Raw genomic sequence first — 18430 nt, forward strand, 5'->3', positions numbered from 1 at the left:
CTGTTCATGTATTTTGGATATTATCCCCTTGTTGGTCATATCATTTGCAAATAACTTTCCCATTCTGGAAGCTGTCATTTTGTCATTGCTTTCCTTTACTGTGCAAAATCATTTAAGTTTCATTAGGTCCCATTTATTTATTTTTGCTTTTATTTCTTTTGCCTCAGGAGACAGATTCAAAAAATGTTGCTGTAATTTATGTCAGTCAGTGTTTTGCTTGTGTCTCTTTTAGGCTGTTTATGGTTTCGGGTCTTACATTTTAGTCTTTAATCTGTTTGGATTTATATTTGTATATGGTGTAAGAAAATGTTCTAATCTTACTATTTTATGTATGGCTGTCTAGTTTTGCCAATGCCACTTGTTAGACTGTCTTTTCTCCATTGTTTATCCTTGCCTCATTTGTTGTTGCTTTATTGTTCAGAGGGTGCATGGGTTTGTTTCTGGGCTGTCTTTTCTGTTCTGTTGACCTATATATCTGTTTTTGTGCCAGTACCATGCCGTTTGTTATTCAATGTGCAACCCTATGTCTTTTTATTGGGGCATTTAATCATTGACATTTAAAGTAACTACAGATAGGTATGTAATTAATGCCATTTTATTACTTTCTTTCCAGTTGTTTTTGTAGTTCTTCTTTATTCTGTTTCTTCCCTTGCGGTTGACATTTTTAGTGTATGATTATGCTCCTTCTTTTTTAGTTCTTGTATATCTGTTGTAGGTTTTTGATTTGTGTTTATCTTGGGGTTCATAAATGATGACCTATATTTACTTATTTTAAGCTGGTAGTCATTTAAGTTCAAACAATCCTGAATGATCTCCATTTCTTTCCTCTGCTCTCCGACATTGTGTTTTTGATGACTGCCGGGGTCCAGCCCCCGCAGGATCCAGGGGAACCTGAAGGAAAAACGGTGTCGGCGATTGATTTAGAGAGAGATAAGGAAAGAATATTATAGATGAGAAAATAAAGGAGAGAAAGAGGCTGATATTCCTTGGTTTACATAGAAAGCCAATAAAACTTCAAGACAAGAAGTTTGCCCTATTCATGGAGGCCACAGGTGCCTTCCCGGTCTCCCGAGGGAGTGAAGATGCAGAACGTCTTCCCATTCAGGTCTTAGAAACCCGGGCAGATAAGTGAACACAGGGAGCCTCTATGTTCCAAGAGATCAGCCTGAAAAAGAAAGTAACAGAGAAAAAAAAGAAAAACACGGGGTGACCAAGCTTTTTCAAGCGAGGCCCATTGTTTTTATTTTCAAAAGGGTCTTTTATACCTTTACTTGTACATAGAGGGAAATGAAAGATGCAAAGTCATACAGAGTCAGCCCAAACATTACACCTGTTTTGCCTTTATCGAAACCAGGATTTTTTCTGCAAACCTTTCCCATAAACAACATTGTGTACATTATCTTCTGGCCTTGAAGGCCTGTGAACATTTTATGACCCTCTTTTGATAGAGGCTCTTCAACCAGAAAACTTATTTTCCCTTGGAATGTTTTTTCTTATATTTCTAATCTATGTCAGCCTCATAAAGTATTAAACAAGTTACATTTCTCATGGAGTAAAGGTGCAGTGAGTTACAAGAAAGAACCAATTAGCTCAAAAGTCTGATGTGGTTAATTTCAAGGCTACACTTGTTTTTCTTACTTTCTAACTATGTTAACTAATGCATTCCCAGGTGCACAGTGGATAAGAGATATGGGAACTTAGCAAGAAGCATTGGCCAAATAATGAAATCCTACATTAACACTACTCTAATAACTTTTAACTCTTTGAAAGGCTCTATGTTTTAGGCTTTCCACGCCTCTCACAGTTGGGAGGATGTAAATAATCACATGCGTAGCTGCAAGAGTCTGGATATATCTGCCAAGCAAGCTAAAATGCTAACAGAGGGGTTTTGATTGGAAATATTCTTTTCATGTCCAGAAGACTTATTAGATATAGCCCTAGGTTGATTTTCTCCAGAGAAAGGTGGTCAGGAATAGCCCCCTGTTAATGTCAGAGGAGTTGGTGAAAGTCATGAAATAGTAAAACAGACAGATTCTGGTTTTGGGGTAGATGTTCGAGAAAGCCTAGGGAGCCTGTTGAGTTCTGAAGCCTTGCTTAACAGTTCTCTTCCACATGACTTTTGTCATGGGTGGGATCTCCCGTGGTGGCTCCCAGCAGATGACATATTTTATACTTTATGTTTATCCCTTAACTGTTTATTTTAGTTATAGCTATTTTTACTTTTTTTTGTTGTCTTTCAATCTTCATACTGGCTTATTTGGGTGGTTGATCCTATCATCTCTATATATTTGCCTTTCCTAGTGGGATTTTCCCTTTTCTATAGATTCTTCCTTTTCCATTTAGAAAATACTTTTTAACATTTCCTTTAGGGTACATTTAGTATTGATGAATCCTTGTTTTTCTTTGTCTGAGAAGTTCTGTATGTCCCCTATTCTGAATGATAATCTTGCTGAGTAGAGTATCCTAGGTTACATGTTTTTCCCTTTTAGCACTCTGAATATATCACACTATTCCCATCTTGTCTGCCAAGTTTCTGCAGAGAAATCAGCTAATAGCTTATGGGGATTCTCTTGTACATGACTTTTTTTTTTTTTTTTTGGTCTTACTGTGTCTAGATTTCTTTAACTTCCACTATTTTTATTATGATAAGTCTTAATGTGGGTCTGTCTGGGTTCATCTTATTTGGGACCCTCTGTACTGGCAGCTATCACCTTGCTGGGATGTGGAGCTGGAGATGAAGAGGCTAGAGCTGTTACGCAGTGTGAGGCACATCTTTCCATCTGCTCAGTGGCCATCACTACCTTATTAGGGGCAGGGTCTGATCCCAAGTTGCTAGAGCAGAAACCCTGTGAGTTGGGCCCAAGCTTGCTCTGTTCCCTTTAAAGGTGTATTTTTCCTTCTTCTCATACCAGGACCCTTGTCCTGGAGATGGAGAGTGCTGAAGCAAGTGGGGCCCATGTGCAGACAGAGTACATATGCTCTATCTGTGCAGGAACCCACGGCTCTGCTCAGGAGCTGTGCAGGAGTGTGCAGGAACCCATGCAGCTCTGGATGTAAGTTCCCTTTGTCCCTCACAGACTGTGATGCTCCAACTTCTGCCATCTCTGCCCTATCATGGAACTGCCTCACAGGGCAGGTGAGGCCTGTGTGGATTCCCTGCATGTGTGCAAGGTGAGCTATTGTGGCGCAGCCCCATCACAGATCTGGGCTACTTCTGAGGCACTCCTTGAGTAAACACAAGCAATAGTCACCCCTACCCAAAACAGTCTCTGTCCTGGGACTGGGCCACCTCTGCATCCCATGGTCATGTCTTTTACTGGGTTGTGGTCATTCTGGATCCAGTGCCATAACATGACATGAGTGAGTAGGGCCTTAGCATTCACTTGGCCTGGGCTGGAGGACGTGTAGCATAGTTGTGGAAAACCCGGTGGTCACTAGAACAGACCTCTCTCTGTCCAGCCTCAGGGGCCAGCCAGCATGTGAAGACTCCTCATGAATGGAACCCAAGCTTCCCACAGCCCTTTTGTTTGTTTCAGTGTCTTCCAACCAGCCAAGGAGGCTTGTCTCCCTTGTGGAGATTCCCAGGACTAGAGGCCTCCCAGGGGCACAGGTCCCAGCTCAATCACTTTCCTCCCCTTTTTACTCAATTTTTATTTCTTACCATTTTGGTCGTACAGAAGTCCTACCAGTTTTCAGTAACAATTATTCATCATGTAGATGTATCTTTGATATGTTCATGGAGGAGTTGAGTTCCATGTCCTCTTACTCTGCTATCTTGATCTGAACCTGAAAGATAGAGAAATTTTGAGAAAAACTCCTGGTTTCTAACTAAGTGGATTATGGTGCTACCAGTTAAGACAGGGAACATACAAGAAGGTACCTAAGGTAAAATCAGTTTTGTTTTAAGTCTGTTGAATTTGGGATGCCACAGTCATACCCAAATGGCAATATCCAATAGCTAACCAAGTTCGTGAATCTGTAGTTGAGGTCAGAGATCTCTGTAGGAACTAGAGTTTGGGGAATTTTGTATATGTGGGTAATCATTAAAAACATTTTCAAAGATGAGATTATCCATCTAATTTTAACAAATAATTTGCTACTATGGAACATGGGCATTTAAGTGTTGTGCAAGAAATGTAAAAGAGAGACAAACAACTGCAGAAGTGTAAGAACCAGAATGATGTGATGTCAGGGAACAGAGAGCCAAAGAGGATGCGTAAATAAAGACAATCATTTTCAGTGAATTTGCAAATACAGAGGACATTGGTAAACTATGAATCATTGCCACAGAGAGTTGGCAAACCAAGGCAGATTATAAGTAATTGAGAAATAAATGGAAAATAAGATAGCAGAAACACTTTTTAGTTAAGACATGAGAAGAGATTCTATTGTGGATACAGGGAAAAGTAGTGACAACAGATTATTTTTGGATGGGAGGGATAAGCCTAAATTTTGGCTAAGGGAAAGAAAGGAAAGAAGGGAAGAAGAAATTGAAGACATAGGAGGCAGACATTTCAAAGGGATGGGAGTAGAAAATTTAGATGAATTGCCAGGACTGAAGAAAAGGAGATAGGAGGAAGACAGATGGTTCCTGATACATGTTATCAATCCACAAAGGTACAGAGGTTGGCACAGTGTACTGACACAGGTTGGTCAGTTAAGATGGATTTGGCTAGACAGTCTGCAACACCTAAATTTCACATATGCCCAGTCTGGAATTGTTTGCTTTGCATTTAGTAAGTACAATCTTGAAATTAGGAATGAATTCAACTTTCTCTTCTATCCTGCACTTGTGTGGGTATGTGTGTGTATGTTTGAGTATATGTTTCTTCTCTTCTGTATTGGTTGAGTCTTCATAACACATATGGATTATTTTCACAACCAGAAAAATATTAAGAATGTTGCTATTAATATTGTGAACATAATAAGAATTAATGGTTGAGAGAAGTTGAACAGAAATATCTGACTAAATTCAAAGGGAGGGCCATGGACAGAGTTTCTTTCTTGTTGCATTAACTCAGAAAGCACTAGACCCACAGGTAACATACTGAATCAGGAAAAATATATACAAACATTGAAAGCAAAGCAACTCTATCTATTCACTAGAAATTACTAGACTTATTTTTTAAATTTTTTTTACTATTTGCTTTTAGAACCTATAAATAAATCCATTTCTGGTAGTCTGTGTCCCTAAGATTTAAAAGTAACCACAGTATAATTATGGTAGGAAGCAATATACTATGAGGATTAAACAAGAATAGAAATAGATTAGCAAAACTTTTAATAGTTGTAATATGTTTGTATGTGTGTGCTTAGTCACTCAGTTGAGTCCAACTCTTTGCAACCCTTTGGACTATAGCCCACCAGGCTCCTGTGTCCATGGGATTTTTCAGGCAAGAAATACTGGAATGGGTTGTCATTTCCTTCTACAAATATGTTTGTGAGTATTTATAGTTGAGTTGCTGATAAATCAGATTTGAAAGCTAATTGACATAGTTGGCAAAATCATTTTTCATATTGAGTCATTGGAAAACATATTCAATGGGTCTATTACTGTGAATTATACACTGAATTACATTTCCAGTATTTTCCTTGTCTATTCATGAACATTTATGTTTTCCTCTGTATATTAAAAGTTCATTTTAGCCAGTTCTTTAAAAGTTGGAAATTGTTGTGCATTGTTAACATATCAATTTTAATGAGTTGATATTTTTAAAATATTGATTCTTCTTATCCAAAATCATTGCTTATAGTTCCTATATTTTACAACATTCATTAAAATTTCACTCTTTTTCATAAAGGTTTTATCAATTTTTTTGTTAAATATATTCCTAAATTCCAAAATTGTCCCCATTGTGCATAGTATTTTTTGTAACTCTTGCCTTTTCAAGGACTGGTGGAGATGACATTGCTTGAGAGAGGCAGAAAACAAAGGTAATGAGTGCATTCATAGATACAAAAATTTTAAATAAGTATATTACATATTGCTTGAAAAAGACAGATGGTACAGCAGTTACAAAGAACCTAGGATAGGAGTGTGACTCTGATATTCAAGAATCAGATTGATGCCACTGACTGCTGTAAAGTAAGAGTAAGAGAGCAATGGGAGGTGATGTTCAAGTTGCCAGATCATGTAGTTCACTGGCTTTGACTGTGCGAAGACTGATAGAATAAAACCAAGCAAGTCGATAGTTCTTTAATGAGGTACCCAGAGAAAAACTCTTGATGACTCAGTGTACTGCTAATCCCCTCTGCACAGAGCAGGAAAGATCTGTTCAGTTTCTTCTTGGCTTTTCTATGTGAACTCTGGCTTCCAGGAATAATCCAGTCCAAGAGTTAATGGTTCTGCATCAGTTGTCCACACCATGGTGACCATGAAACACACTGACCTCACCTACACACAGACGCCTGCAGGCATCAGCATCTGTTTGACTCAGGAGAAACAGACACATGGCAGTTGATGGTGGAGGATAGTGAGCTATCTTCCTGTCATCACCTTCACAGAATTCTTGCTCCACAAGAGCAAATTTCTTGACCAAATTCCATTCTCACTTTCCTATACTGCAAAGAAAATGATAAAAGTAAGAAATTAAAATGAAGCTATTTCTACATCCCAATAGATAGCATTTATTACAAGAATTAATATGATAGTTTACAATGAATTTTGTGTACCTGATGATATTTTTCAAAGAACAGTACTTTATTATAGACAACTGACAAACCAACAATCCGAAAAAGCTGTATAACACAAAGCTGTCATTGGATTTTTCACAGAGCTATCCAAGGCTATGGAAACATACTTTCCTGAAACGAGTATGAATATAATCAAAACAACTAATATCTTTTCAGCACTTATTGTTTACTGTATATTATGTTAAATACTTCAAACAACTTTGGATGGTAAGCTTTATTAATATTTCGTTACTCCAGAGGAAGACATAAATAGGAGCACCCACACATCAAGTAGCAGAGCTGGTCTTGTCTAACTGCAAGTCCAGGGAACCTAACATCTACTCACTGTTTATAAAATCACCCAAAAAGGTGGAAGTACCCAAATCTAAATGACATAGGACACTTGTAAAGACATAAAGCTATATTACAAAACTCAATTCCAGTTGACCTGTTAAGACTGCAAAAGGAGAGTGGTTCAAAACTTGTTTGGACTTCAAGTCTGGTGGTCTAGTGGCTAAGATCCACACTCCCAATGCAGGGGGCCTAATATCTATCCCTGGTCAGGGAACTAGATCCCATATGCCACAACTAAAAGATTCTGCATGCCTCAGCGAAAATAGAAGATTCTGTGTGCTTCAGCCAAGACCAAGTGCAGCTAAAAAAAAAAGTCTTGTTTCCAAGGACAGGAGCTTCTGTGAAGTAAGTACTCTAACACTTGAAGATATGAGGGGCACACTTTTATCTTTCATTCAACCATCAAACAAAATGAAAGACATTTTTCTGTCTGGAATATTTGTCACTAAGCAAAGATCAAGACTATCAGATGGAACAATTAATACTTTGTGTTTTTAAAGTTCATTAAAAAATAATAACTTTCATATACAAGAAATTGTGGCATTCTTTTTCAAATTTTAAGTGATTTCATTTGGCATTTATTTTGCTTTAATGTTCTCTTCTTCTAAATGTTTTCTATATCTGCTATCTATATCAAATAGAAATCATTTTTACCTGTTACTAAAATAATCATGTCATGATATATTGGTTCATAATAAAAACAAACTATAAAAACACGTTTTACTGAAAACAGCTGAAAATTTTAACATCATACCACCACAGAAAATTATTCACTATTATTATGACCATATTATTTGAAAGCATGTAAATACAGTGTTATGAAAATGTGGAGTAATTTTTGATTTCAAGAATTTCTGAGAATTCCTGGAAATTCCGATCTGTCATTCCTGAATGATGAATGTTAATATCAGTTGGGGATTTGGAAACATTATTCTGGATCATCAGCTTTCACACCTTTTAAAGCAGCAGATCCCTTTTATAAAACAAAATCTACCTTGGAAACTGAAGCAAAGATAAAAATGAGGCTCTGGCTATAGGAGATAGCAGAAAAAAGAGATGTGATTCTGATATGACCTTTGTAGCCAAACTGCTGAGTGACTTGAGGGTCATTGCTTTTATTCCTCTAAGTCTTGGTTTCCTCATGAGTAAACTACAGTTGATATAGCTCTTCTAGACACCAGGCATGTTGTGGGAGACAGTTGAGTTATTGGGGCAGGAGAGCTTTGCAAACCCAGGATGCTATTAGGTGCAAAGCCAACAAAGGATTTCTATACTACTGATACAATCCTTATAACATGGGACTGATAGGAAAAGCAATGACTAGTGCCCCAGACTCAATACCATCCTGGCTGCTTTCCAAGGCTTCTCCCTCTCTCTGCTTGTGCCTTTCCCTTTTAAGGGCTGAGGGTGTGGAGAGAAGGGAACCCTTATACTGCCCACTGCTGGTGGGAATGTAAATTGGCACAAAAACTAAGGAGAACAGTTTGGAGCTTCCTTAAAAACTAAACATAGAGCTACCATATGACCCTGCAATCCCACTCCTGAGCATATATCTGGAGAAAAACATAATCTGAAAGAATACATGCACCCTAATCTTCATTGCCAACAAAGGTCCGTCTAGTCAAGGCTATGGTTCTTCCACTGGTCATCTATGGATGTGAGAGTTGGACTGTGAACAAAGCTGAGTGCCAAAGAATTGATGCTTTTGAAATGTGGTGTTGGAGAAGACTCTTGAGAGTCCCTTGGACTGCAAGGAGATCCAACCAGTCCATTCTGAAGGAGATCAGCCCTGGGATTTCTTTGGAAGGAATGATGCTAAAACTGAAACTCCAGTACTTTGGCCACCTCATGTGAAGAGTTGACTCATTGGAAAAGACTCTGATGCTGGGAGGGATTGGGGGCAGGAGGAGAAGGGGACGACAGAGGATGAGATGGCTGGATGGCATCACTGACTCGATGGACGTGGGTCTGAGTGAACTCCGGGAGTTGGTGATGGACAGGGAGGCCTGGCGTGCTGTGATTCATGGGGTCGCAAAGAGTTGGACATGACTGAGTGACTGAGCTGAACTGAACTGAATGTTCACTGCAGCATTATAATAGGCAAGACCAGGAAGTAACATAATTTTCCGTTAACAGAAGAATGGATAAAGAAGATGTGGTACATATATACAATGGAATATTACTCAACCATTAGCAAGAATGAAATAATGCCATTTGCAGCCACATAGATGGACCCAGAGATTATCATACTGAGTGAAGTAAGTCTGACAGAGAAGGAGAAATCTCATATGAATACTTATATGTGGAATCAAAAGAAATGATACAAATGAACTTACAAAACAGACTTAGAAAATGAACTTACGGATGTGAGGGGAGGGATGGAGTGAAGAGATAGTTAGGGAATCTGGAACGGACATGTATACACTGCTATATTTAAAATGACAACCAACAAGTTCCTACTATATAGCAAAGGGAACTCTACTGAGTGTTATATGGCAGCCTGTATGGGAGTTTGGGGTAGAATGGATACATGTATATGTATGGCCGACTCCCTTCCCTGTTCACCTGAAACTATCATAACATTGTTAATCGGCTATACCCCAGTACAAAATGAAAGCTTAAAAAAAAAAATAAAATGGAGTCATTCTATAATTAGTTCAGGTCAGGCAGTAAAATAGAAAAGTATACCTCTCACCACCTAAAAGTTATCAATTATAAAATAAGGAGTGTTATTTATGAGGGATTCCATATTTCACTGAAATGGGGGCCAGAAGGTTGTATTTCAGTCTGGAACTGCCATGAGATCCAGCGGAATGTGCCAGTTCCCCTCTTGACTTTGAAGGTCAGGAGGGCTTGGATGACTCCACTTTTCCACTCAGAGGATTCATGGCACCTCATTCCCTGGCTGAACTCACACAGAAAAAGGAATCAGTGGTGTTCATCTGTATCTGCAGTGCTCTTGTTAAGTGGAGCTCTGACATTGCTCAGGTCAGGGAGCTCTTTTTGCAAATAATAACTATTTACTAAAAAGTAATTGTCATATTTACTTTCCATAACCTTGATACCAGCTTTTTAAAAAATATTAATACTTGTAAAAGCAAAAAATGCTTGCTAAAATAAACTTTAATAAAAGTATATAAAGATGAAGTTTCTTACACCCTCCAATCCTATCCCCCAGTATTTAATCATATACTTCCAAACTTTTCTCTATGTTTATTCAAATATACGTGTGTGTGTGTGTGTGTGTCTGTGTGTGATTTAGCAGATTTTTGTTTGTTTGTTTTCTTAGGGAGAAGGGGTGCTTGTTTATTTGCTTCCTATTTTTTCATGAGGCCATTCTGTATTTTGTTTTTTTTAAAAAAATATATTTATAGTAGGCAGTTTCTAAGTCAGTACATTTTTATAATGACTGTTCTATTTTGTGGATATACCAAAATTTGTTTCTACGTTTCTGTATTGATGAATACTTGGATCTTTATACCACTTTGCTATTAAAAATGATACTGCAAGGACAAAACAACTCAATTTCAGTGAGCACCATATAGCTTTCAACAGAAAAATTTGCTCAGGAAAGGCTGTCTGCTCTAACCTCTGCCAGGGTACTGCAGGCCAAGAATTAAGTTTTTAGCTCCAGGGTACTCTCTCTCTTAAAGATGTAGTTTCTAAGTTGAGGGCATTAACTAAGCCTCAGCCTTCCTGTTTGTCTCTTGAATGCCAAAGGATATTACATGGCAAAGTGATAAAGAACAAGAGAATGACTGTAGTGCACTCAACTTTTTAAATGTGAAAACACATGATTGGTATAATTTACTGTCATCACATCAACATTAACACTATCATCACCTTATCAGTATTCGGAGGCAAACTCTTTCCATGGTCAAAGTTTTGGATCTAATATAAAGTCTTGCACTAAGAGATGAGTCTCTCTATTCTCGTCTCAAGTTAAACTGCTTGGGGCTGGATGCATGTCTGGAATCTTCTGTACAATGTATTTGACAGGTGTTCTTTGAAGCTTCTGGAGTGTAGTAAGAATTAGAAAGTGACTGAAAATATGTCATCCTCCCCTGCAAATTCTAGTCCTTATTTTCAGCTCTAACACACTGAGATGCAAAATTACTTCTACATAGTTCAAATACTCTAAGATAACTGGGTATCTTTTCCTTATTCCCAAATCTAATCTTTCTTCTGGACTAAACATCCTCTGCTCTTCAAACAAAGTCATATATCTGCCGGGGTCCAGCCCCGGTGGATCCAGGGTGATTCGAAGGTGGGGATGGTGTCGGCGTTCTTGGAAAAATACATATTTAATTACAGATATATAGAGAGATTAGAAACAGATAGTGTAGTGGGAAAATTAGTGGAGAAAAAGAGGCTGAATAACTTGGTTTACATGGAATAGCATCCATGCTCCAGATGGGAATTCAGCCAGAAAAATGCGGAGTAAGAAAGAAACGACATGGGGGAATCAGTCTTTCTGGAAACTGATACAATTTCTTTATTTTGGGGTTTGCTTATATACCTTTTGTTACACATAGGGATGAATACAGAGTCACGCTGGGGTCAGCAGTCCTGACCTTCATCAAAATCAGGTGCTTCACATAAATATATAAAAAAAAAGGTCTTAGGGATATTACATCATCTTCTGGCCTTGAGACCTGCTGACACTTTATGATCCTTTCTTTCTGATAACCAAAAAACTTATTTTTTCCAAGGGTGTTTTTTCTTAAACCAGGCACCACCCTCCAAATAAAGTTACATTCCTATAGGGTGAGGGTGTAGTGAGTTACAATCAAGAAAGGAATTTATTTAACCCAGGGTTAACATGATTAATCTTAAACGTTAATACTTATTTCTCCTATATGCTTAAAGGTTAATACTTATTTCTCCTATACATTAGTTACATTCATTATAAGGGCAGGGAATATGGAGATTTAGCAGCAAACATCAGCCCAACAAATGAAAATCCTTTCACCAATGTTCCCCTTAAGATCTATTTAGTCTTAAGATAGTGATAAAGTTACATTTTTACATAGCAAGGACACAGTGATTTATAACAAAGTACAGTGATCTATTACAAAAGAGAAAATTCATTAACTCAAAAAGTCTAGTATTGCTAACCTTAAAAACTACTATATTTCCTTTTCTATATTCCAAATACATTGATTAATATATTCCCAGGTGCCTAAGGATACGGAGGCCTGGCGGCAATCATTGACTCAACAATGAGAAAAAGCCCTATGCTAATTAAGACTTTCAAAATACTCCAAAACTCTCTGCTATTTATGGTTAAGAGGTAGTAAACAATCACTTGCATAGTGGCAGGAGTATGGATAATCCTGTCACACAAGCTAGTCTGTCAGCAGAGAGGTTTGACCTGAAACACCTTTGTCACACCCAGGGTAGGGAATTAGCAGCAATTATTGGCACAACAAATGAAAAACCCTTCACCAATATAATTCCTAACCAACCCACTATACTAATAATTTCCAACTCCCCAAAAGAATTTGCCTTTAGTAAGTCTAAAACATCTCGTGCCTCTCAGGTTGGGAGGCTGTAAACAATCACATGTGGCCGGACGAACCTATACAGGTGGGCTAGATAACCTTCAGAGGAGTCTGTAAGCTGAAACACTCTTGTCACGCCCAGGAATTTTTATTGCCTTGGATCTGCACGTTTACTCCTTCTCCGAGAGAAACGGTTATGGGGGAGAGCATAAAACAGACTCTGGTTTTGGGGTAGATGCTCGGGAACAGGGGGTTTCCTGGGGCTTGATCACGCCTTTGCGTATGCCAAGCCTCCTTCCTCATGACCTTTACCATGGGCGGAGTTCCTCACGCTGGCCCCCGGCATATATCCAGACAAACTCTAAGATGACTCTTTAAAATACTTTAAGTTCTACAAACCTATTTGAGATGAGGTCCCAGGAACTAAGTGATACTTCAAACACATTCTGAGCACTGCAGATTATAGTAAAACTAGGTGCCCTTCCTTGATTGGACACTGGATATCTCCTAATGGACACTGAGTTTACATCAAGACACAGGAGAAGGCTAAATCATACTGAGCACGGAGTCTACTCAACCATTTAGATTTTTATTTACTTTGCATAAATGCTAGAAGCTTACCAATTAGGGTTTTATTTTTAATAGCTATCAACTGATATAATAAAAAGGGCAGTGGACTTAAAGTCAAAATATCTGGATTAAATCCCTGCAAAAATATTCATAAAGTCATTCAACAACATAGAGCAAACTTATAAATGTATTATTTAAGTCTCTCAGTTTAAGTTTTCTCATGTTTAATTTGGGCTTGATAAAGGTTAAAGATGAAGTAAACTTGAAGTTTCAAAAGTAATTTATAAAGAACTGTGTGATCATTAAGTATTATTTTTAAAAAACTTAAATGAGAACATTCATTAATTCTTTTTAATTCCATCATGTGAGTTTTGCCCAGCTATTTCTTTGCTAAGAAACATTTGATAAGAGAGAGTTAGCAATTATATTAAATATGACTGTATGTGTGCTAAGTTGCTTCTGCTGTGTCCAACTCTTTACGACCCAATGGACTGTAGCCTGCCAGGCTCTTCTGTCCATAGGATTCTTCAGCCATGAATACTGGAGTCAGCTGCCATGCCCTCCTCCAGGGGATCTTCCCAACCCAGGGATTGAAACCACATCTCTTATATCTCCTATATTGGCAGGCAGGTTCTTTACCACAACACCTGGGAAGCAATTTAAATATATGTAAACCAAAACTCCCCTTCATGGATCACAGTCTTGTGGCGAAGGGGCTTGCATAACCCAATGAAGCTATGAGCCATGACTTGCAGAGCCATCCAAAATGTGCAGGTCATAGTGAAGAGTTCTGACAAAATATAGTCTACTGAAGGAGGGAATGGCAAACCACTCCAGTATTCTTGCCATGAGAACCCCATGAACAGTCAAAAAGATATGTCACCAGAATATGAGTCCTCCAGGTCGGAAGGTGTCCAATATGTTACTGGGGAAGAGCAGAGGACAATTACTAATAGCTCTAGGATGAAGCAGCTGGGCTAAAGTGGAAATGCTTAGTTGTGGATATGCCTGGTGGTAAAAGTAAAATCTGATGCTGTAAAGAACAATATTGCATAGGAACCTGAAATGTTAGGTTCATGAATCAAGATAAATTGAAAGTGGTCAAGCAGGAGATGGCAAGAGTGAACATCAACATCTTAGGGATTAGTGAGTTAAAATGGACAGGAATGGGCGAATTTAAGTCAGATGACCATTATATCTACTACCGTGGGCAGGAATCCCTTAGAAGAAATGAAGTAGCCCTCGCAGTCAACAAGAGTCCAAAATCGAGTACTTGGTTATAATCTCAAAAACGACAGAATGATCTTGGTTTGTTTCCAAGGCAAGCCATTCAACACCACAGTAATCCAAGTCTATGTGCCAACCACAAATGCAAAGAAGCTGAAATCAAATGGTTCTGTGAAGACCTACAAGACCTTCTAGAACTAATACTAAAAGAAGATGTCCTTTTCATATAGGGGATTAGAATGAAGAAGTAGGAAGTCAAGAGATAACTGGAGTAACAGTCAAGTTTGGCCATGGAGTACAAAATGAAGCAGGGCAAAGCCTAACAGAATTTCATCAAAAGAACACACTGGTCATAACAAACACACTTTTCTAACAACATAAGAGATGATTCTACACATGGACATCACCAGATGGTTGACACCCAAATCAAATTGATTATATTCTTTGTAACCAAAGATGGAGAAGCTTTATACAGTCAGCAAAAACAAGACCAGGAGCTGGCTGTGGCTCAGATCATGAGTTCCTTCTTATAAAATTCAAGCTTAAATTGAAGAAAGCAGGGAAAACCAGTAGGCCATTCAGCTATGACATAAATCAAATCCCTTATGATTATACAGTGAAAGTGATAAATAGATTCAAGGGATTAGATCTGGTAGACAGAGTGCCTAAAGAACTATGGAGGGAGGTTTGTAACATTGTACAGAGATAGTGACCAAAACCATTCCAAAGAAAAAGAAATGCAAGAAGGCAACCTCAGTGATTGTCTGAGGAGGTTTGACAAATAGCTGAGGAAAGAACAGAAGCAAAAGTCAAGGGGAAAAGGGGAAAGATATACTGAATACAAGAATGCAAGGAATACTAAAGGAAATTACCCATCTTGAAGGGAAGTAAAAACAGACAAAACTCCTTATCTATCAGAAGAAAATGAAGAGCACATTATTACATATTTGTGAATAAATGTGAAAACTATTTTTCACCTGTTAATAATTATAAATGACAACTGACTGCCTTAGAAAAACCTAACATTAAATTCCATAGTTTATCATTTATGTGCAGGTAAAACACTATAGCAATGACATACAGGATTAAGGCACTGAAAAGTGCTTTGCAAATTTCTTAATTTTATGTAAATTTTAAGTCTAAGCAGACTGTGGTAATGTAATAAAAAAAAACAGTAAAAAGAATAATACAAAGAGATGTAGCTAAGGAGCACTGAAAATAGGATTTAGGACTACACTAGAGCCTTTGACTGTGTGAATCACAATAAACTGTGGAAAATTCTTAGAGATGGGAATACCAGACCACTTTACCTCCCTCCTGAGAAATCTGTGTGCAGGTCAAGAAGCAACAGTTAGAACCAGACATGGAACAACGGACTGGTTCCAAATTGGGAAAGGAGTATGGCAAGGCTGTATATGGTCACCTTGCTTATTTAATTCATATGCAATGCACATCATGTGAAATGCTGGGCTGGATGAAACACAAGCTGGAATCAAGATTGCCAGGAGAAATATCTATAACCTCAGATATGCAAATGACACCACCCTTATGGTTGAAAGTGAAGAGGAACTAAAGAGCCTTTTAATGAGGGTTAAAGAGGAGAATGAAAAAGCTGGCTTAATACTCAAAATTCAAAAGAGTAAGGTCATGGCATCCAGTCCCATCACTTCATGGCAAACAGATGCGGAAACAATGGAAACAGTGAGAGACTTTATTTTATTGGGCTCCAAAATCACTGTAGATGGTGACTGCAGCCATGAAATTAAAAGATTCTTGCTCCCTGGAAGAAAAACTATGATCAACCTAGACAGCATATTAAAAAGCAGATACATTACTTTACTGACAAAGGTGCATCTAGTCAAAACTATGGATTTTCCAGTAGTCATGTATGGATGTGAGAGTTGGACCATAAAGAAAGCTGAGCACAAAAGTATTGATGCTTTTGAACTGTGGTATTAGAGAAGATTCATGAGAGTCCCTTGAACTGCAAAGAGATCAAACCAGTCAATCCTGAAGGAAATCAGTCCTGTATATTCATTGGAAGGACTGATGCTGAAGCTGAAGCTCCAATTATTTGGCCACCTGGTGCGAAGAACTGACATTTGAAAAGGCCCTGATACTGGGAAAGATTGAAGGCAGGAGGAGAAGGGGACAACAGAGGATGAGATGGTTGGATGGCATCACCGACTTGATGGATATGAGGTTGAGCAAGCTCTGGGAGTTAATAATGGACAGCAAAGCCTGGTGTGCTGCAGTTCATGGGGTTACAAGGAGTAGAAAACGACTGAGCGACGGAATTGAACTGAAAGTAAGATTACTACAAAAAAAGAGAGAATTTTTCGTCCCCTGAAGGATCTGAATTGGATCATCACCAGATCAGGAATTTCAGAAAGACATAGGTTTCATTATTACTTTTCCTCTCAAAACTTGGGATTTGGGGCATATGCCTTACTTTCAACTGTTTCTTTATCCCTCCCCAAAGCAGGATGTTCCATGAGACATGTTTCACTCTTGAATTACTGGGGCTCGTTCATGTGACCACCATGGATGTTTGCATTAATAAACTCCATTTCTGAATCACTCTCATGAATTCAAAACAAAACTAACAGGTAGTATCATATTTAGCTGTAGTTTTTGACACCACTCCGTTTTATGCTTTCAATCTAACATTATTTCAGTATGTGGCTAATGTCCCATGTAATTACTACGGAGAGATACAATAAGAATTTAAAAAATCTATTTCGCACGCATGATTGCAAATACCATACATAAAAGAAAGATGGAAAATTCCAGTACTCCACTCCCATATGCTTTCCCCTAACTAAACTTCTCCCTTAGTGGGGGCACTGCCAAGCTCTCTTTAGAATTTAATCTAACTTACTTTTGTCCAGTTCTGTTTCTTTACAGTGTCAGGGACCCCCAGTTCCTGTCGGTGGGTTGTTTTCCTCCCCGTGGACCACAGACCTGAACCTCTGTAGTTTGAAAACAATACTTGTGCCTAACAACAGTAGTTAACAAATGCCATTTTTCTCTCAGAAAACATAGGCAACTCAGCTCCTCCATCTCTCTCTCCTGGCACCCCTTGCTTCCTCCCTCCAACATCAAACTGGCCTCCTCCAGCCCTGTGGAAAGGAAAACAAATGCCTGGGCCCCGCGCCCCAGTGTTTCCAGCCAGCACTGCATCGCCAAAGCCAAGTCTCCAAGCCAAAGGGTTGGGGGGGTGGGACAGATGCAAATTAACAGGGTTCTTACGAAAGAATGTTTGTTTTTTTTTTTTTTTCTTTTCCTTCCTGGACTCCGAAATCTCTGTCAGGAAGCCCTGCCTCACAGGTTCAAGAAAATGCCTCTCGGATTACAGGCCGCCGTCGACTTGCTCTTATCTCTTTCCTCACCTTACAGGAGAGCGGTGACAACTAATTCTTCCTCATTTCCTGCGCCTGGTGTTTTTACTTGCTAGCAGGCTCCAAGCCGCGGCCGCGCCTCCAGGAACCGCTGACCCCGACTGCGGAGCTCCCAGCGCAGGGGCGGGGCGGGAGGGCACCCCGGGAGGGTCCCTGCTCGGACCCCGCCCCCGGCCCGCGCCCCTCCCCCACGGGACTCGTTGGGTTTTCATTTCAAACTCCTTCTCTTCCTTCCCCCTTTTTCCAACCCGCCCCTTAGTCTTCCTCCGCGGATAACATCAGACCCTGGGCCCGGCGTCCCGGATGCCGAGCGGACGGCCGGCCGGGCGGTGAGTGGGGCTGGGCGGGCGGAGAGCGGGGTCGCGGGCGCCCAGAGCAGAGGTTCGAGGCCAGCGAACTCGAGGGCGCGCGGCGTCCTGGGCTCGATGCGCCCCGCGCCGCATCCTCAGGCGGTTTCCGAAGTTTTGGGTTGTCGGGAGGGAGCCGTCTCCGGCGCTGGGTGGGGGTCGGTGTCCCCCGTCCCCCGGGTCTGAAGTTGGCGGCCGTGGCCTTGGGACAGAGGCTCTGTTGGGGAGACCGTCCCTCCTGCGCAGAAGCGGCCCCGGGAGACCGGCTGTGTTGCCCCGCCTCGCTACGCCCTTTTCCCGCGTCTCCTGCGAGGGACTGGGCTCCGCTGGGGTCTCGGGCTGCCCCTCCAGCCTC

At 39.7% G+C, this 18430-nt stretch overlaps 1 protein-coding gene and 1 long non-coding RNA gene across 4 annotated transcripts in view; one reads left to right on the forward strand and one right to left on the reverse strand.

Moving 5' to 3' along the window:
• PLSCR4 (phospholipid scramblase 4) overlaps positions 1-18430 on the forward strand; it is a 112107-nt gene that overhangs the window by 53516 nt on the left and 40161 nt on the right. Inside the window, exon 1 of one of the 2 annotated variants that reach the window (XM_069563092.1) lies at positions 17973-18057. The exons of the other annotated variant lie outside the window; for it this stretch is intronic. The gene's annotated coding sequence lies outside the window, so the exon portion shown is untranslated. Of the gene's footprint in view, positions 1-17972; positions 18058-18430 lie in introns of those variants that run through there. 2 annotated transcript variants of the gene reach the window in all.
• Positions 632-18336, reverse strand: LOC138425341 (uncharacterized). Of its 2 annotated transcripts, none has more exons than XR_011251177.1 (4): positions 17720-18336; positions 6395-6561; positions 3662-3786; positions 632-1165 (listed from the first exon to the last, which is right to left on the reverse strand). It is a non-coding gene; the product is annotated as an uncharacterized lncRNA (long non-coding RNA). The 2 variants fall into 2 exon arrangements; XR_011251178.1 differs by having other exon boundaries at positions 6390-6561; positions 17720-18313.

Source organism: Ovis canadensis, chromosome 1 (genome assembly GCF_042477335.2).
Source record: "Ovis canadensis isolate MfBH-ARS-UI-01 breed Bighorn chromosome 1, ARS-UI_OviCan_v2, whole genome shotgun sequence".
Classification (NCBI taxonomy): domain Eukaryota; kingdom Metazoa; phylum Chordata; class Mammalia; order Artiodactyla; family Bovidae; genus Ovis; species Ovis canadensis.